At 41.2% G+C, this 22,214-nt stretch overlaps 1 long non-coding RNA gene across 1 annotated transcript; it reads left to right on the top strand.

Moving 5' to 3' along the window:
• Nucleotides 1-17,569: 17,569 nt before the first annotated feature.
• Nucleotides 17,570-20,395, top strand: LOC147752852 (uncharacterized). Its single transcript, XR_015312966.1, has 2 exons — nucleotides 17,570-17,946; nucleotides 18,574-20,395. It is a non-coding gene; the product is annotated as an uncharacterized LOC147752852 (long non-coding RNA).
• Nucleotides 20,396-22,214: the final 1,819 nt, after the last annotated feature.

Below are 22,214 nucleotides of genomic sequence, written 5' to 3'. Positions count from 1 at the left end.
CATCGGTGCATTTGTATTTGTTATAATACGATCTTTAGATAAAATAATTAGTATCAACATTAGTAGTAGCATTATTATGCTTACAAGTGTTTGATTTTCTATACACAGTAACTCAAATCGAACGAAGAAAGACTAAGAGACAGAAAAAATTAAAGCTAAAGGACAACCCTTCGTACAATACAATAAATTGTGAATAAAAAAAAAAAAAAAAAAAAAAAAAAAAGCAATATTTTGATAGAAAGAAGAAATTTGTATCGGAACTTTCTGTTCGATAGCTGCGAGGTTCCGTCAGGGCAGAATTGAGGTCTCCAGTAGCTGAGTAAACCAGACCACTTCGTTAATCAGTTGAATGCTCGTAGCCACAAGTGGATCCAGTAAAGTCCAAAAGCCAATTACTAAGTATATCAGCGGTGTTTCTCTATATTTATTGTAACACTATTAAATGTTTGAAGATTATTTTTTATATTCATTATCAGCTATATTTCAATGAGTATAGTTTTTTATAGCTAACGGTAGGAAGATACCCATCGATCGACAAAGCTAGCTTTCCAAGACTTTTTCCACTGTGTAGTAAGAGCATAAAATACGATTCCATATCGATTCGCTTTTAAAAAATCGTTAAATTCCGAACAATTTTTCGTGGCTTTATGCGACTTTTTGTTTGTTTGTTTGTTTGTTTTTTTTTTCTAGTTATCTTTAAAATTATAAATCCTTAATTTTACATCCTGTTTTCAAAAAACCCGAACACTTTTGTTAGAAGATGATTTGTTATAGCAATGTACATCTCGGCTAATGTCGCTAAAACGCGGTACTATGAATCCCCATAATGGTTGTGATTGTAAATAAGAAAAAATTACACATGATCGACATCGTGGGTACATGTTGAATTGTCTGAAAAGTCCCTGGTCATTTTTGACACTTGGCAATACAACAAAAAATGAATATACGTTTGATAAGAAGGCAATAAACCCGAACATTCTAATAACTGCGATAGATATTTATAGACGTTAGGCCTGGAACAGCGTCACATAAAGGAAAAGACCTATCAGCATCCGACGTAGAAGCATACCATTATGCAAGTCGTTTGTCGAGTTCATTATATTATCTTTGACCTGGAAAAGAATAGGAATATTGTTTCAGTAAATCTGGATGTTCATCGAAAGCTGAATGTTGTCTGACAAAGCTCGTTTTACCCCTAGTGCTGCCGTTAAACGTTGCTCTATGCAATAGAATAACACTCGAATAAAGTAAGAATATTGAAAATTTCATGCCGTAACTATTGTTTTCATAAAAGTTCGAAAATCCAAGAGAAGCAAATGGTTCAGACAAACTGGAAGACTAAAGGCGGCCATTTGAAAAAAAAAACAAACAAACAAAATACATGAATGATACATGATCGAACCAATTAGAGGACAACTGTATAAAGTCTGAATTAAATTTCGAATATCTTCGAATCACTAATATTTGTTTCAATGTATTTGCCGAGGCTTGAAACGACCCAATCCCAGTCTTTACATATGCTTGTTCGAGGCCTTTTTCCAACTTCTGATCGAGGTTAAGTTTCGAACTTTACAAAGGACTCAACTCAAGCCTATGACGCGATATGTCGGCGCGTCAACATTTCTAGATGGATATACCGCGAGCGACGGACGACGCTCGTCATTATCAGAGGGCGGTATGGCGACCAGAGCTAGATGAGACGCGTGGTTCCTTTAGTCTGGCTGTTATTAAACTGTACTACTAGCCCGATCATAGATCATCTGTTCGCAATAGATAGATTTGCCTGTCTGTAGATAAAGCGTTTGCTGTGCGTTCATTAGTGTTTATTCCGATGGAGATGTTTATCTGGACTAAATTACATTGAGATAGCTAATTGATTCGTTCCCATACTCATAAGTGTTTCTATGCTGTTCGCAAATGGAGCCACAAATGATTTTGCCGAACGAAGCTTCTTGGCGGCCTTCTATTCAACTGATGGGGGGCTAGAGTGGAAAAAAGAGACGTTTTTCTCTTAGTACATATTGGATACAATTAAATACGTCACGTTATGGCCCTTGTCGATAACGGTTCGAATTCGCCCGCACTGGATATTCTATTTCAGGCTCTCATAATAAACAGGCTGGGCATAGGTGCAAATTGAATTGCACCTATAGATGAAAATTGCCGATGAAGCATTACAGTGCTCTTCAGATATCATACTGATTTTTTTTTAAGAAACCGTCCTTTAATGAGAAAAACTTTTCTTCTATACACTATTTAACGAATAGACGGCATTCTATCGACATTAACTCTCCGAACGGAGCGTGCTCGGTCCCTGGATGACGTCGATGTGTTCTAACACATTTCAATATGGCCGCTGGTTATGAAACTGTTATGGTTATGAGGCTGGACCCATGTAGTGATCATGCGTTTCCTGATTCTGTATAGCCGTAACGTCACCGTTATCTATAGTGTAACGTTGGCCGTCTGGCCAACCAAGATCTACCAGAACTCGAAGGGCGGTTATGGCGTAAGATCAATTGAAATGTTATCGAATTGACTCACTCTAAGTTCTGCCCTTATTAGGAAACACTCGCCAGTAATTGAGTGTTTAATGTGTTAAATTCGGCTACTGGATAATACAATTGGCTTGAAATGGCAAATAGTAAAAACAGCTATGACCTTCTGTGTTTGCGTTCAGGTTTTCCAAGCTTTTCAATTTTTTACTATAGTGTTTGTTTGCCGGTGATACAGTGATAAACATAAACCACTTCAAATATATGAGGCGAGTCATTTGGATAAGCGTCGCAAACTGATGATGGACGTACTGATAGTACATTTCGATGTCAACGTCTAGTCTCATTACCGCTGCCATGTCAGAATCACGGAATAGGTGAAATTTGCCTCCTTGTTCGTCTTCCTGCGTCGAAAAGCGTTAGACATGCAAATTCAATGCGTCCAGAACGGGAGATGCCCGAAACCGTCAAAGCTGAAATGGAAAACCCTGCCACTACTACCAATATGGTTTTTTTTCTTGGGAACTACTTCAACCTAGCGTCAGCATAATGCCTGTCGTAAAGTGATCTGATCAAGGAGTTGTCAGCTTCATAGCCATTTAGAATGAGCCAATATGTGCAACTAGGAAGGTCATTATAAATCTTTGTTCAATATTCATACCTAAAACGAAACAATTCTTTGCCTGCCGCTGTATGATGCTGCGAGGATACCACTTAATTCAAACGGCGCTCGTTAGCTCAGCATTTGAAAGCTGTATGTCACTATAAAGTCTCTGCACCCTGGTTTCGGGTCATAAATTGATAGCGTTTGTTACATCTATTATCGGTTTATGCCCATCTATCATAGTCTAGATCAGGGAATTATTTGAATATGAGCTAGGACAGATGGTAGGGGAAAACTTCTCACTAATCTATAATAAAGTGTAAGTTAGCAGAAATCATTAAAAAAAAAGTACCTTAAATAAATACTCAAGTTGGCACATGCATTGACTTCTTTTCCTTAAGGCCTACAATAATAACAATAACAGCTATAATTGTCTCATGCTTTGCTTTACATATGTATACTAAAAACCTACTCTAGGCGTGCGTTCCCTACCTAAACTACATCCCGTTAAATGTATCTTGCTGGTACATACTCGTTCAATTAAATATAGAATAAGAGAGACATGCTTTCATGTACCTGCATACGCGTATACTTACTCTTATCTCCACGAACCTCTCCTCATGTTGCCTCACATAAAAACACACATTCTGCAGCTTAATAAACGCACGTGCACACTTTTATATGATGATAATTATTATGATTATTATAATCATTCCTTAGACCGTATCGCTTCTGTTACTACTACAGTGATTGTTGGAGGCTCCGTGCGTCCCCTCATAATAAAGCATCTTTATTGCAGTCGACAGGGGGTTGTATTTAATACAAGCAAGCTTCCGCTGTTCTATCCGTCGTTCTGAGCGCTGGATGAGCATAAACGATGTGACAACACCGATGCGGCAGCACATAAAGGAAAAGGGGCAGCAGCTAGTATAACGGTTAACGCGCCCTTTATCGTCATCGCCGATGCCCCGCCGACCGAGCGCTGTCGTCATGCAAGTCCCTGCACTGCTTGGGTTCTCCTTTTTTCCCATCCCCACTCCTGTTATCTGTGCTGCTACCGACGCTAATGTCGGCGTTATGGAAGCGAATGAAGGGGTCTGTTTCTCCAGCCTGAGTTCGTCCGTCCGTTGGACCGCCCATTCGCCCGCCTGCATAAGGCCTAGACTTCCTCTCTAGTCTGACCCGCCACTTCCTCAGGAGGTTTTTAGCCTCTCGCTAGCCCCTACTACTGCTGCTACTATCGCGCTCACCGCAGCTCAAGTGGACCCCAATGCCATGTTGCCATCTTGCAATACTGAAACTGCCGCACTGGGCTGCTGGGCCCTTAGGCCCAGTGAGACGGTTGTGTCGTTGTTAACCAACGCCGTTGTGTAAATGCTTGAAGCAATGACGCTGGGCCATAAATATGATTCTAACGAGGGCAAACACCAGTTAGCAGAGCATCATTCAAGGAATATACAATCACATAGCAAGTTCCATAGAGTACTGCTGAGTTGTTGTAGTTATAATTTACCATCTACCTATGCTGCTAACATTAGGCATACAATTGCTCAAGGATATATACATACAAAGAGAAAAAGATATATATATCTTTTTCTTTTTATGTACAAAACATATATAGCTTATGATATACATTATGATCAACAGGAAGTGTCTTCAATGCTGTCCTTCGACTGGCCTCCTGAACTGTCAGTATACCGCTGCTGTACGAATTAAGCAAACGCTTGTCGGTAAGTGGTAAACAGGCCGTTCTTTCGCTCAATGTTGTTTACAAAGTATATTATAGACGTGGGCGCGTTGTGCCTCATCTCTGTTAGTACGCATGATCCCTGTTACGGCCTCTTAGGTCTGCGGGGACATGAGGGTGGGTAGGCAACACTGTTTCCGCTACTGGCCGCTGCCTTCTTTAGGTCGCAGGTTTCGCAGACGGAGCTTACTTCAGCGCGATAAGCTTCGTCCCTTAAGTCATCGCATGGACAAGCAAAGTTTCAACTTCCACTAGCGCCGCCAATGGGTATGGAAGTACAGTCTCTCCCCTTTCTGTCTACCTCAGACATACTTCCCGTTTTCTCTCAAAAAGTGCACAGTGTTTCTTTATGTTGTTTCTAATACCCATAAAAAGAGAACAGGATATCCCGGAAATGTTGCATGCTGCTGATTTCTGTTGCTTTATTATCTTTTACTTCTGCTGAACGGCTGCGTACGACGCTGGCTGATGAAGTGTTGGGTAGAAGAAAAAGCTAAATAAATAGGGGAAAAATAGATGGCAGAGAGACGGAAAGGATTGCGGGTGTGCTGGGGTGATGTGGAAGCGAACGTTTGATCTCCCAGGAAACCTAGAAACGGTTGCTGAAGCTGTTGCGACCGTTTCAATCTGTTCGGGATGGGGATGGGGCGAGACACCTCTCTAAACAGTGATCGCTAACGTTACCTTCGATCGTACGTTTGTGAATGTCCACCGTATTAGCATATGCAATGGCAATAGCAACTCTCAAACGTTTTACCTGGGCTAATGTTAATGTGATTTTTCTATGATACTCATGTTATTATGGCACGTGTCGCTGGTTAAAACAAAATTATTGGAATAAAAAACACTTCCAAGAAGTTTAAGTGGTTTGTTTAGTATTTCCACTGTTTGCGTACGGAACTTATAGCTGGATAATGGCCCCGGTCAGTGAATGAAAAACTAGACCGATCTCTTGGACGCATGAAAAGGAACATTTCGATATAACAGGCGAACTTATGTAACTAAAACGCACGGATAAATACATCCTCGAATTAAACCTAATTATCTGCTTTATCTAGCTGTTTACAAAATGATATAACAGTATTGATTGTAATAATAGCGGCGACATGATCCTTTCGCATGCGGTCGAAGGTGTTATTTTACCAGGCCATTGTAACCAGTTTTTCCCTTCTTTCTTATCAATTTGCGCCAACGGAACACCAACCAGTAACGAATCTTTTGCATTCGTAAGAGATTATCATACCCAGTGCGATGCATAGCCCAACGACCCCGTTACCACTGGGCACCATACAGACTAATCAAAACGAAACCAACATAAGCCCAACAGAGATGCTCCCAATCGGAAGCTGATTATTTGCTACGGCTGTGTACTCAGATCGTGCTACGTATAGTGTATCCTAGAATCAGAAGAGAGACAATTGCATTACATGCTTATTTTCGGCATTACGAAGCGTCTAATCATCGTGTTTATGAGTACTGCCACGACATGCCGCGCTAACAGCTTATATAGTTACCACCTTGTTATAGATATAGGTATTGAAATACTGTGTGCATCGACAAATTGGCCCGTAACGGCATATAGCATGCAGCATCTGTTCTGTTGGACCGACAATGCATATTAAACAGTGGTAAAAAAAAAAAAATAGATGTACAATTTTTACGTTATCGTTCGTTTTTCATTAGTGCCGTACGCACACATCGTCCTGCAGTAGATTCTGTCCTACTGCATCATGTTATGCGGGCTGTTCTTAAAGCTATCGAAATGGTACGAGAAAGTGACCAGCTGACAAATCGAAACAGAGTGCCTTTGAAAATGTATTAAATATAGTGTAGAATTTGTTAAAATTCATTTCATGAAGCAGGTAGGGTAGTAACACGAACGTCTAGTTATAACTTGAGGCGCAATATGTCTATACAAACGTAAGTGTTTTACGATTTGTTTCACCTGCATTCACTGGAAGCATTTGCAGTTGTCTCAAGCCAAGTCTATGGCTGATCTTGTAATCCTGTTAGAACGCTAAGTAAAACTTCACAAATACGTCCTATTCTATTAATATTCTAATTTATCTAAACCGCCACGAACCTATAGACGCTACAGCCGTAAACCCTGATTAAAACACCACTTATATAATAACTATAATATAACAATGATAAACATGAATACGGGGCTATTCCGCGTACGTGCCATTTAGATCAGGCAAAACGTACTGTATTTATGATTATTTTGAATCTGTAGTAATTAATTAACATAAATTAAGAGGTTTTATTTATAATTGTCAATAGATAGATCTAATACAATAATAGGACAATCGATTATTTACTTTGTTGACGAAAAAAACAAACAGATCAAGGATTTGTTTGCATAGTCAAATAAATGAAGAATCTTCTGAATCAACTGTCACAGATTTAGCCTCAGCCCAGTTTCGGTAAATTGGAAAATTAGTTAATGGCTAGCAAACCATGCTACTCGCAAAAATTTTAATGCGTCCTATTTTTGGCCTAGTACCTTTACGGTTGACCTAACCTATAATACATAAACGTGACGAAGCATCGAGTTGATGAAATAACAGGTCGCTAATGGACGACGATTCATGAACGGTACAAGCACAACAAAGTAATAGTTCCGGCAAAAAAAGATGGTGGTTCCTCCAAGTCCCGTTTCGGCTAAATAGTTTTTTTTTCACTATTCATTACTTGTTGTACCTATCATATAAGGGCAGGGTGCAGCCTGTACTATTCCTTGAATGGCCTATTTTGCCTGTTGCTCAAATCAACCGTGCAATCTCTAAACGCTGTTCAGGTTAACTTGTTAGCAGATGGGCCCTCCCTCACCAGGCCTATGGTAGACGAAAGACAGGGGTTAGTTCCGGAAAGAAAACATGGGTCGTTTATCGCTGGGTGGCCGGACCGCTCCTTTCGATGCACGACCGAAACAAATCAACCCAGCCCACCAGAATCGTAACTGTTAGTAGATCTGGACTGTTCCATTGCTGTTAGTGAGGAAAGATCTCTTCTTCGGCTCCCCCCCCCCCGCCCCCGGCAAATCTGTATATTTAAAGTGGCCGAGGATATAGATGAAAATACGTATTCATGTCTTTCGGCTATATTCTATATTTTTCGTTTCTATACCCCTTCCTCTACATTCCTCCTGCTGGCAATGTTTGCTGGTATTGTTGATTTACGTTGGAAGCAAGTACGGTAACAATTTCGGCGGCGTTCGCTACCGACCCAGCGTTTCGTGCTGTTTAGCTATGCTTTACAGCCTGTCTCTGCAGCGATCGCCGTCTTGACTCGCTCTCGCCACATTTAGCGAGCGCTGCTATAGTTCTTCATAGTCAGCAAAGACGGCAGTGGACTTTTTAAGTTGACCTCTAGAGTAGTCTATTGTTTTGGGCGTTCGATGTGGCGCGAACTAGATCAGACGGTTGAAGAAACGAAAAGGTCAGTAGAGGAGTTTCCAGCTCGGACGGATGATGACTTCGGCCACCCAGGGGTAACCGTTCTGGGACAGGCAAAAAAGAATAGATCGCACATTTTAAATTGCCTGCTACTCGGACGCTAAGCGTAACACACGAATCGGACGCAGCGACGCTCAACGAAATAACACTTTTATTTTCGTCAGAAAAAGACTGAACAGGAAGATCTGAATTGTTGACTTTATTATTTCAAAAACTGCTGAATCTAGTATCGAATCTTAGAAATTGAAGTTCAGATTTTCGTTTCAGACGCTGAAACTAAAAATATTATTGTACGAAATGTACAAAGCTCTCTAGACATTTAACAGAGTTATTATGAAGAAAGGTTTGCGTTCACGCGCCCGTAAAAAGCTCTCTTTGTTCTCGACCACTGATTGTTTACGTTGCGTTTACTTCAATTTAGTCCTGTGAACTGGGATCTATATATCTACGTGTCTAAACTAAACACTTAGAACCGACAGGCAAAGCGGATCTTATACGTCCGTGACAGGCTTCGCGAGCGCCCACGTCCATCGTTACACTTTCTACACAGATGCCTCGTTCTCAGCGTTCTTCTTCAACAATGCAATCGACCTCGTGTTACAAGATGCATCTTCTACATGTTAATACATTTTGTCACATCTTTGTTAACCGTTGTATTAGTTGATAGCCAGCTTGTTCTTCCTCTCTCACCAATAGAACCAGCCATGCTGCCTTACAAGTCGCCAGCAATGCGAAGATTACGCGGATCTAGCCCGCAGTTCACAGGTAGGCGGTCCAGTCGATTACCGTACGCGTACTGTGCCGTCTTAGTCATCATGAACATCGTAGCCTTTCTTAGCGTTGAGAATCCACTCTTCAAGCGAGCATTTATCGTACATAGACCAGACCCATTTCTTCAACGGAAGACTTAGTTACGCATCAGTCGATATGAAAGTGATCTATACAATTGAGCACGCAGTCGTATTCGCACCCGATGTGTCTGTCTACACGGCACTGTCTGACCTATGGTTTCGTTACTTGTTTCTGTTTTCATAAATGTTCGAAGTAAACCGACACAATTGAGGTATAGTGAATAGATCATAGGTGATGACCATATAGTTTTACTGTATGAAAGAGTTCGTCGTCGGTTTCCGAAGCGTAGTAATTAAGTCCAGCATTATCTGCCTATTGGGGGTGCTTTTGATCAATAAGACTGACTCAAATATTCGAGCCGAGCCGAGCCGAGCCGAGCCACTCCACATGCATGACGTTTAGGTGAAGTCAGCTGTGATCTGATGACGCTAGGATAATTTGAAAGGAGTCTCAAGGACGGAATCAACGTACTGCTTTTGACACTGATTTAATTAATTCTCTTGGAGCTACAGCTTTAAACCCGTGTCAGGAGGTAGGGCGGGTAATACGCTGCAGTTTTTTCGTTCTGTTAGCAACGTCGTCTTACCATACCAGTACTCTGTCATGTGGTAAGCAATAGTTGAACGATATATAGGGAACCTGGTGCATTGTATTTTGCGTGTCGGCAATAATCGATCACTGTCGGGATTGGTTCCGCAGACAGAAAATCGCCCTTGTGTCATAATGGGCTGTTGGAATCATTGCTTCCAAGCCATGTATGCGGTGGAAGCATATGTAGCCTGTGTCGACGAAAATTATTCAGGGATCGGTTTAAAGAGCCTACAATTGATACGAAGAATCCTTGAGTAGGCTTGGATTATTTCGATCTATCGTGCTTTTACGTCCCAGCGCGTGGAACTAATAGCTAGCTTGATGATAGTGTAGATTAATGTATCGAAAATACAGATAGAAATGTCATTCTTGTCCATATTAGCAATTGATGAGTCATATCACATTCATAGCTGGTCTCGTACTTTGGCTTCCACGTAGATCGCCATATGTTATAGCCCATTGTATAGTGCTGACTTAAATAGTTTCTACGCCAGGCTCACAGTAATTACCGAACTCGGGTACCATGTAGAATTAGGGTGACCGTTGATTTTGATACGACTAACAAGGATCGCAGGCGAGCAAACCGTCGTCCACTTCGTCATCTGTATTTTCTCATTCGTAGTGCAATAGGAGTTGAAGACGAGCTTATATCCCAAACAGATCCGTGTGTTTTCATCCCATGTTCCAATCGTTATTACGTTCATTCGTAAACCGGACTAGACCACTTTTATTAATCATACACTCTGCATGTTAGCCGATTTAATTTAGCAAATTTCATTAGCAAATAAAATCCGCATTACGTTCAAAAGTGTACTTGATGTGATGCAGACCGGACTCCCACTTACGAGAGCTGCCATTTTAATGCTAGTGATCCCGCCTGACAAAACGCCAACTCGAGAAGCCCGCTCTTACCCCCTTAACGTATAGATGACGATGTCGCATTACAAGACGGGAAGGCTTTAAGAAGGGCAGCAAACTGCTCGGCCTTGATCCCAGGGAAAGTCATACGAAGGCAGGAAAGGGCACGAGAAACAAATTTGTTCGAGAAAGCTGGCAAGGGTGGGTGTACAACTCAAGGGTCGATTTTTTCTCCATCTCCCTTTTGTTTCCTTTCTATCTCTTTCCTTTGAAATCGGAAACTGTTTGACGCTGTTCTGATTCTGCCAACCTAAAGCCGTACCATTTGAACGATCAGATTTTGTCAATACACTCCAGACGCTTGAAACGACAGCTCGTTAGGCGTAGGCTGTAGGCCTCTTTTGATTCGTATAGGTCGAGTTGGAATTGTCCAATTTGACAGATAAAGAGATGGGGCAGAATTGCGACACTGAAATTATCTGGAACGTCTTCAGCAGTGCACGCAAACAATGGTGTAATATTCGCGCATCAGAATCGTTCGTTGTCTTCGACATGGAATACTGCTCTCGAACGAGCATCGGTGGTGTTATTATATGCAGTTTTCTGATGTCTGTTACAGCAACAACTAATATTTACGAATCTTCTATTCTAAATAATGTTTTTACTTGGGGAATACTTTTTGGGATGTGTGATAGCTGAGAAGAAGAATACATCTCATAGGGATGTGTGACTTGGCCTACCATCCGATTTCTAACTTTCAATTGCCGGCACAAGTGTCTACCACATTCATTTGCTTTGCAAAAAAATCCAGTAGCAGGTTTTTACTTTTTATATGATACCATGTTATCGTTCAGGCAGCCATCTTTTGTGAGAATAGGCAAATTATGTAGGTACACTAAGAACTAAAACACACAACAGGTTAGGCCTAAGATCAAACGGATCCGTACATGACAAATGTGTAATGGGATTATCAATCAACAGTGCAGTGTCACGGACCCGTGCAGAGAGAGGAACGGGCACAAACGGCCGCAACAATAACTAGGACTGACGAAATTATTTTTAATTGATTTCAAGAATAATATTTCAACTACAAAATCTTTTGTAGCAATCTGACTGTTAAGATGATGCATGACCAATCCAAACGGATTCTCTCTACAGCTGTATAACAACGTACTTTTTGCTTTTCGACATGTAAGATTTACACTATTTCTAATAGGGTAAGCCTTTTTTCTTAACCCTATTTGAGGTATGCTTTCCGAGCTCCACGGGTGTGCAGGTTAAGGTCTATTGAAATTGAGTTTTGTGATTACTCGAATTAAAGTTGCATAAACCGTTTGTATTGTGTACATAAATGATAAAAATAAGAGGTCTTCAATGTTGCTTTGTGTCAAACTCAAAGTTTAGGAACCGGAACGCAACCCATAGATCCTATGGGCTTTTACCGAGAATAGAAAATGTGGGCTACAAAAATACGTGTATTCGTTTAAACTAATGGGCAAATCCTTCTTTTAGATGTTTACATATTGTCCAATAGTGATATATCCGAAAACCAATCGAATGCCCTACTTTGATTGCTTAAATTCCTTAAAAAGTACGCCCCTAAATTTATTTTTGCAGTGCGAAAAACGAATGCCTGATAAAATACTGACAACTAAAGATTTTTATTTGCTTGAGAACTTATTCTGAGTTCATTAAACAGAAACCATACGCAGTCTGAGTAGCCCAAGCAAATATACGAATTAGCTAAACGGACTCCGTAGTTTCAATGCATAGATCACAGGTACGTTCATTTTGAATGCTTTTATATATAAGGTTGAGCATACGCAGGCCTTTCGAGTTTATTGTATGTTTATTACAGGTAAGACTAACCGGTAACATCGTTCTGCAAGACAAGCATACTACTCCTATGTGCAATTGGCTAGAACGATCCTTGAGGTCAGATCAGGATTTTCCTATCTATTAGTTTAAATCCTCGCTGTTCGTTCGTGTACATCGATCGATCAGCAGCATGATGTGCCGATCTCACCTAATTCTTAATTATCGTAAACCTGCTCTCCTGAATCCTTCAACGACGCAGGGTTTATACCTACCGTACGTAATACCAATGGTTTTAGTGGTCAAGATACTTGGTACCACCCTGACTTCAATTCACCCTGCTATACGGATATGTGTGCCGTACGAGCTTCGGCAGCCACCTTCACAGCGCCCTCGAATGAAACTACTTCGATGGACGACGAGCTCTATTTTCCCAGCTCAACTGCGTCCTTTTCTTTCCTCTCCGTGGATTGCTGTTGGGCTCTCGAACTGGCTCTTCATTTATCTCTAGCAGACTCCTTTCTTTTAGCAGCCGTTCGCTCGTTCCGTTTCTAACGAGATCTTAAAAGACATTTTTTCTTTCGTCAGTGCCTATCGTTCTACAACGTTCGCCTTCTTAAAGAGTTGCAGAACAAGCAAGAAAAGCGAAGAAAGGCGCTTCCATCTGAAAGGCACGAGCGACGAACTGGCGGAACGAATCAAACATAGGGCTCAATACAACAGCTGCAGTGGGGCCACTTGGTCTTGGCCTGCGTGCTGCCTGCTCAGGCTGGAAGTAAAAACTTGCCGTCTTTGGCCCAAGGCACATTTATCTGTAAAAATCGAATAGTAACAGTAATTATGGCCTCGAGGTCCATAAAGATTCGGATCTCGGATCGGACGCGGAGAAGGTGGCGCAGAAAGAGGCAAGACAGGTTGAACGACAACGACGACGACATAGAGATATAAGGGTCCTTGAAGTCTACTTCTACGCCGCCTATTTTCCATACATTGACAAGTCAAAGACAGCGGCACCAGAAAAACACACATACCTGCAGCAGCAGCAGCTACTGCCGCAAAGCAGAAAACTCGTTCCGAAACAATACCTGTTTTCATTCGCGAGCTATGAGAGAAGATAACCGCGAAAGAAAGAAAGAATAATTGAAACGGCACTGATCATCAACGTTACCACCTCATGGTCAGCTCGAAGTTACCATAGTCGACCCCAACATGGTCACGCGGAGAAACACTGATTAAAGGGCAATCTGCGCCCAAGAACTCGATCCTGGAATTACGCTTGTCGTAACAATGTAATATGTACCCTAGCAGGTTCACGTTTTTGGTACAATTAGACCTGAATGAAATTAATTTCTGTTGCGATTATTCATTGTAGTTGCTGATTTGTCAATCCCTGAAGACTTGCGACATGAAGATATTTGACAGTGAAACTCTTCAAATCTTATGATAATCATAGTTATGTAATGAATGAACGTTATTGAGGTTGAAGGTAACATAATGTTATATGTATTGTGCTTCAATCAACCAGCGTAGAAGCAGTGATTCATTTAAATTTGCTGAGCACTCGATGTGGCTATCGTTTTGTGCTTCTTTCACATGCAGGTGGCACAGCGAAAATTCAGTGAAAAATTTCATGTTTCTATCATATATTATGTCTACATCCTTCCAGAGAGATCTAGGTCTGACAGCGTTGCATGTTTTCCCGATAATTTTTTCCATGGCTGCTTGTTTGGTGGCAGGCCCCCGGTACTGGTAAGTAGCATCGTTCAGACAACCCGTCGATGTACAGTTTACGTTTTGGGCCCGATGGGTGTTTTGTGTGAAATACGGTGCGTTTGCAGCTTTTTAGAATTACGAGTTCAAAGTTCAAATAAAACCAGCCCGTTGCCTGCAGCTTAGCCTTAGAAAGCAGTCGAAATTCTTCTTATTCTACTGCTTACCGTTACGAGCCCTACGGCCGTAGGAAACTTTCTGTATTGACACATATTCATGCGTGTTAAACATTACGAAAAAATTAACCGTTGAACTAGATTTGTGCGCTGTGATGGTACTGACTGATCTATGTACCCTTTTTTCCCCTGTCATTATAATAACGTGGTTAGTTGGTAGTAAGCAAAAATTGGGGCAGCTCCTGCCAAAGAGACCGGACTGATCTGGATATAATAACTCAATGATCAGTATAGATCTGCGTCTTGCTACTCAATGGCAAGGTCGACATCTATCAAAGTTCAGTCTTGATTGATGCCTGATACATCGGTGTCGAGAGCTAGAGTAAGCGTTGCTAAAGGATTAAACTTGGCATTCCACCAGCTGGACGTCAAAAAAGAAGGTAAGGTGACGCTTCGCGATTTTCTAGAGCTTAGAAACGAGTCATAGGCAGATATGGGCGTAAATGTATTCATTCAGTCGCTGATTTCAAAGCAGATGTTTCAAGATAGTTTGCATTCGGTAGGGGGATCAAGTTTGTCTACTAACGTAGGCCCGAGTTAATAGCGACGTGAGATGCGAAGAGGCGTCAGAGACAGTCGAAGTTCTTCAAAAAGGATTATCATTAGAACGGATTCTATTTGGTAGTTTACGCTGCAAAAGTGTTGCTGGATGCTAAAAAATAGATATAGGAGACCCTTGTCTCTACATTCGTGTTACTTACCCAATATATGGCATAAATTGCAGGAAATGTAACACAATTATCTAATATTGAAACGTCGGTATGGATGAGAACGAGAGATTAGCACTACCGTACACTTTATATACACATTTTAATTATAGTGCCTTATTTTCCGTGTTAACAAAAGGATAATTAGAGCAAAGCTCTTGCTTTGATGTAGCTAGAACAAATATGGTCTACGTTCGAATTTGAACCGCAGATAGAAAGCTTGACAACGATGCTAGAACAAATGTGTGGGGCAATGAAGCATCCGTTACTGCATATTTGCTTGGAAAATTATTCCTCTTCTTTTTCAGCCGTTAGCTTATCGAAATCATCTTATCGAAAGTTAGGCTATGTCTTTCTACAGAAAAGTGCGAAGCAGTCTTTATATAGATATACTCTATAACAGAGCCGTAATGGTAACCCATCAATCGTGGCTAGCCTTTAAATTGATCTACAGCTGTCCTAGCTAGATCGGTGCACCCAGCTATTCAACTGCGTTTATATCCAACAACTTTCGACACCGCGTCCTATAGTTTCGGTATCCTATTTTCCGCTATATTAATAGGCGACTCGGATACGCTACACAAATCATGTGTTCGATATAGAAGTGACAGCCATCTTGTCCTTTGTGGCCGCCCTCTTTTGGCTTCGTTACCTATGATGATAGCCATGATCATGATTGAGAACACGGTTATTATTCAGCTGCTATATTTGACAGGCGGTGATCTGCTCTGTCTTTAGATTTTTTGTTTGGAGGCGTGCTCTTGTTAAAGGCAGCAGGACAGCACATCCTATTAGCGCGGTCCCATCAATTCGTACAGACACATAGCTATGGCGTGTAGATATATACGTGTCTTATAGCTTGGCCCCCGTTTTCGAAGCAACAAACGTTAACAGACTGAAAGGTTCTTATGTAGCTCTTCGATTTCGAGCATTTACTCCGATAGTATACCGATTCTGTGCCCATTTTGAGGACGCCTCTCCTGCGTCATCTCGTCACACGTGTCGAATCTCATCGAAAGAAGAACAGTACGCATTTGACTGTGGAACGGTGTATCCAGCGTCGTTCGTCTGGCTGTCTCGAGCTAGTGGGTCTAAGACATGTTTCCAGAGAACGCTGCTAGCAACAGCCAACGATACCGCTACAATCGACAGAAGCTGACCTGGTGTTTTCCTTAGGTCAGTAGATAGCTGGAAGCCTATCAGTGTGTAAGTAATCTCCGGGAAGGCTGCATTTCTAGAAAGTGCCTACGCCTGGTCGGACCTGTCTGCCTATATATGCTATCTGTCATGAATATATTGGCTCGTAACAGAGTCAATGCTAAGTAAGGAAGGTAAATATTTAAAAAATAAAAATTCGACTTGTGATAATATCATATGTGTCACATCCGGCTCCCGCCAACATGATAAATACTATTGTTGTTTTTGCGGCTGCGACAACTGTGACTTGTGACTTTGCCACAAATGCTTGCGAACAAGTTATTTTTACCTGGAAGTAGTCTCATCTACAAAACCGATGTCCTCATCATTTCAGATGCATCGACTGATGGCGGAAACAGATCGCTACTTCCAAGAAAATGCTCCTACTAGAGCGAAACAAGATCACTGCCTTGACTATAGTAAATCAATGAAGTGCAGCTAAAGTCACGCCGCCAAAAATATCCATAGAGTGTAAACAGCGAGCTGGAAAAAGGCGCCATTACCAAGCGTTGAGCTCTGATCGAAACACTCGAAAAGGTCGACGAAATCTGGTTACTGATGAGGGGAGGTCTCTGACAGGGAAGCTTCTTCACAGAAATTTCCCAGTTGATCTTCTCGTGTAGATGAAATAACAGTTAGTTATCCATATTATCTTTATAGAATACTTTGAAGTGTACCAATGGAATGGACGTAGTACGTGGACTATGGACCTCTAGCAGTCTTATTAATTCGTTATCTAAGGCGATCTAAATAGAACATTTTAAACTACATGAGCATCGGGATTAGAAAGTGCTCCCTAAGATCCTTAAAGGTTTTAATACACTTATTTATTGTATCCAATTGCTAAAGGCTGATGATCGGCTATACATAGTCTTTAGCATGAGTAACATACCAGGATTTCAGGACACCAATGAACTCATCAAGTTCTGACGCTCGATAACTACTCTTCCTAACTATTAGCAAGAGCAGCTATAGAATAACTGGGTATACAATCGTCTACGCAAACGGGCAGGTAAGGATCTAATCCTTATTTGGACTGCTAGCGAGTATTGCATAATAACCTAAACTAGTTTTAACCAGTTAGCTATATTACGTGGGAAATTTTTTTGTGAGGGACATTTTTCTTCGAATAGCCGTAAAAGCAAAACGAGCTGCACGGACAGTCACAAAACGTTCCTGTCAATCAGTCAATCAATCAGTCGACAACAAGATTATAATTTTTTCTCCTTATCGGCTGGAAACTTTTGAAAATATAGGTCACACGTTTCTATACGTGTCTCTCCGACGTGTCGTCGTGTCAACGTTTTTCCCGTTATGCATTTTTTATCTTAACACCGCGGCCGCCATTGCTCCGAACGGTTGCTGGCAGTCCAGGACCGAAAAACGACACAAGTCACGACAGATTCACAGATTCATGCAGAGACGAGCAGATGACAGCGACGCATTAAAGTTCGCATTAGCATTTGCAAATTGTGCAAGTCCCGGATGTCGACGGTAACGGTAATGACGACTTAAAAACACCATCATCTGTTTCAAAATGGTCCCTCTACCAGCCACAGCAGCGGCAAGCAGCCTCGACGTTTTTGTACATCGACTTTTTACTTAGTTTTCATAATGCAGCAGCCTTGCCGGTAATACGCAATGTTAAGAGATACATGCATCCGAAAGCCTTTTTGGTAAGTTCACTTAGCTTTTGCATATAATTTCCCGGAAATAACTTTCTTTACTTACACAGCTTTTGTACGTAGCATGTACTGCTAATAGGACTTCAGCAAGCGACCCCTGTATTCTGTCGATCTTTCTTTGGCAATATATATATATATATATAGTCAAAGATTGCGTATGCAAAAAGGCGTGTGCCTGATAGGCAAAGGTTATTTGTATTGCGTTGGTGTGACCATTTTAGAGGTGGGCAAAAAAAACATAAAGCTGCCAATTTGCAATACGATAGAGCGACCGCACGTAAATTAGTTAACTAATATATTTCTCTGTCTGCGCTTTCTGAATTATGTTATGTTGACTGTTTGTATTGGGAACACAAATACGTTGGGGAATAATTTCATAAACAGATAGGAATTATTCTAGTTTTCTTCACTTTCTCTTCCTCTGATTCATGTTATATTATTATTGAAACGCATTCTCAGGGGTAGAACAGGACATTGTACCTGACAATAAATAAAATATGCCGTTTCCCTCTCTATTATTCAAAAAGTACCGCTTCTCATTCGAGAAGAAGATCGTGAAGGTTATCCCGAATCTCTTTTCACCTGCGGAAAAGCCTTTTCTTTCACCGCTCTTAACAGGACTCCGACTCATTGTGCGCTGATTTAGGCCGATTGACTGCGCAATTGGCCTCAATAATTTGGCCTCGTCACACAGCTACAGATGGTAAGGGCGCGCACGAGGAGCGCCATTGACTCCATCGCATTGCTTTGTGTTTGTAGATGATAGCGCTTCGAAGAAGTCGACTGCGCAGTAGTGGATAGAAAGGCAAGCGAGTCACGAGGTACAATGCCGCGTTTGCTGTGCTCTACCCGTTTCGACTTTGATACCGTCGACGTCATCGTCAGCGCTACGACCCACTGCAAGAACGCATTCGACGCTAGCTGAACAGAATGAAGTCACATTGCCGCCGTTGGACAAGTGGCACCAAGAAACTGCCTGAGTGAACTCACATCTTTCTGACCGGAAACTCATCGTGTGGCCATTGTAGGCAGTACACCGGAAGAGGGGTTTAGGGTATTGGTTGGCCAGTCTCGTAGGCACAAGCTACTACTGAAGGGTTACCACTACTTCGGAGGCTTCTACTTACCACTGTCATTTCATGTCCAGCCGTTCCTTGACACGTTATGTGACTCTATCGAAAACATCGACCCAATGTCTAGAACAGATGTGTTAAATTCGCTTGGTTTTTTAGCGTCAGACATGGTTTGGAATCTAGCAGCCTGTACTTGTATGATCATTGCACGCTGCGGTCCAGCAGTACTGAAAGAGCAGCGTAAAAACTTTTTATTTTCAATACTTGCCCACTGTTATTTAACCTTCCAACAGGAAGTTACTGTTCTTGGGTACTTTAGTGTTGTCCCGGCATAACGACTATCTATGTTCTTCTTTCCAAAGCGCTGCCATGGCGATGCGAGGGGTTTCATTTCTATTCAAACCAACACCCATTTCTTAATTATTTTTTTAAGATATATTTTTTTTTACGAAGAATGTATTTATATCGAGATACGCTCCATGTACGGTACATGTACAACAGTTGTACATCGTTCACGTGTTGTGTCTACGATCGGGTGTGATGGTGGTACATTTAGTACCACATCGTTCATCATTGCTCTCGGCGGACTGCAAGTCAGTCAGGAATGCACTCGCCTATAAAAACGACTCCATATGCACCATATACAGATCTATATGTAGTAAATATGATGCACTATGTCTGAAAAGGAGAAACTATTTTTCACAGAGCTTATTGATGTCGAGCGCTATTCCAATTGAACGACACTTTCTATGGTGTCAAGGAAACAATAGGTGTGGATTGTTGCTGGTAGATGATTAAATGAAAAGGCGGAACATTTTTTGTGTGATTATTGCTATCGACTAGGAAAAATACTTTTTACTTTAAAACGCTTTGATTCTAGGGTTCTATTTTTATAATTCATGAAATTATAGCATAATCAAAATAATTTATTGACCGTTATACTGTACAGATGTCTACATATATATATATCTGGCTACGCATATATATATATATATATTTGGTGCGATGGCCTGGACGGTTAAACCTCTGACTCAAAAAAATGCTACAGATCGCTGGTTCAAGCCCGATTAGCGCCATATAAATGTACGAAAAGTGTGATTAAATAAAAAAAAAAACAGAATTTTTCCATACTCAATACGCTCTTCGCGTCTAAGTCACTAATCAGGCCTATGTTTGTAAGCCTAATAAAACTTATTCAATGTGGTCGTTGCCACAATCTCTAAAAATTCGAATTTAATTGACCTCGCCGTAAAAGTAACAAAAATTATCGAAGCTGTCTACAAGGCACAATTAAATGCATTATGAATAGGTTTGTATAAGGTAAATTGTATACAACAAACTTGCAATAAATAGTATTGGAAGTACCATTCTGATGCCTTTTCTGTATCTCCCACAACCTCGAGTGAGAAGTAACTCAATTGAATGATTCACAATGTTGTCTTTTTGTTTTTAACTGGGACTAACGGCAGTCGTAAACACGTTTAACCATTACAGGAAAAAAAATTGAGAAAAATACCCTGATCCTCTATGAAGCACGAGGTTCATATTAATATCACTCTAATATGATATGATTGGTCTCGGAGGTTTATTTTTTTTTTTTTTTTTTTTTTTTTTTAGGTCAATAAAAAATAAATGCATTGTAGTGAATCGGTACCGCATTCTAATTGTTAAGGGGTCACACAATAGATTTAAGACTTGGAACAACTATTACCGTTTTCGTGTGGTTTATTACAACTATTACCGGTTTCGCTTGGTTGAATTTATTGAAGATCGATCTTTGCTGAAGACATAAAATTAGAACTGACATAAGATTGCGGAACTGCTTAACATGACGCCCGCGACGATTTTTAATTATCAACTGGGTTTCGCTCAGCCTCAAAAGGCTTTCATATCATAAACCTGCACGTTTCTAACTAGAATTTTATCTGAGTTGCCTACCCTCCCCCACCCCCCGCCCCAAACGGGGTATCCGACGGCATCGACTTTTCCGTTCAGATGTGCGATCTGTATTGGTTAAAAGCAAATCTTACTGGACAGTATGCGGTGAATCGGATTAGCTTAGCAGATTGCCCAGTTGTTTGGGTTAGATACAAGTAAATTCAAATAAGATAGGCCATCTTGGAATGGCGATCACTTCCAAAGCGTTCTGCTCATGGACGGAAAGGTAATGGCTCTCTTGTCTGTGTCACAGTACTTCCGGCACGTATATCGCATATGGATTATTTAGTTAGAAGAAATGGGTTGCTTCATCGTATTTGAATTAGTTCGATACTCCAGCAGTCGAAATTATGCAAACAAAATTAAAAAAAAAAAAACAAATCGCACACTTTGTATTGTGACCGCTATCTCCTAATAGGACTCTTTTTATTTAATCACCGCCGCGTCATATGTATGACAAATATCTCGTATCTATACAGTTAAGAGGATCGTAGGCGAAATGGGAGCCAATTGCCGTCGTCTCGGTGACGATCATTCAATAACATCAGAATCAATCAAGCTAAACTTCGCGAACTATCCATCTATCTCTCGCTTGCTGAGTTCAAGACTCAGCTTACAATCATGAGCTCAGTCAGTTGTTGACTCAAACTTATGTTTGTCACTATTGGCTAGTTATGCTGGCCATGTATATGTATAGGATTTACGGAATCAAAGTAACTGCTAACAAACAAGGCACTGAATGTTTTTTGGTGTTCGTATTTTAAGGCGCAGACAATTCCGGGACGCCTCAGAGGAACAAATAGGGGCTACCTGGGCAGTAGTTTAACGTGCGCTAAAGAGGCCCCGCCCCCTGCCCCTTTTTTATGAATCTCCTGTTTGACTCCCCAAACCTGGTAGCTTTGAAGCTGCTAAGAGGCGCTAAGACGACAAACGAGGCATGTCACAGCGTGACATAATCTGATCGAATGAAGGAAAGCGCTGGTGTCGTGACACAGTTGTGCTTTATCACGCGATCGATGGCACCCGCGAAAAGATCTCCGAAGTCGAAGTCAATGGATGGACCTCTCACTGTGTCGACTCACACGTCATAAAAAATGGCGCTTAAGTTGAGCGGCAAGTGAACATGGCTCAATGAGAGCGACATTTAAATGTGTAATTTTTTCGTCCGCTATCAGGGAGATCGTTATGAGGTAATGAAATTTCGTTGAAAAAACAAAAGTACAAAATCATGCCTAACCTGACTTCTTT

The sequence above is a fragment of the Varroa jacobsoni genome, unplaced genomic scaffold, assembly GCF_002532875.2.
Source record: "Varroa jacobsoni isolate VJ856 unplaced genomic scaffold, vjacob_1.0 scaffold_939, whole genome shotgun sequence".
Lineage (NCBI taxonomy): Eukaryota > Metazoa > Arthropoda > Arachnida > Mesostigmata > Varroidae > Varroa > Varroa jacobsoni.
Note: the sequence above shows the minus strand (reverse complement) of the source record. Positions and strands in the feature narration are given on the sequence as shown.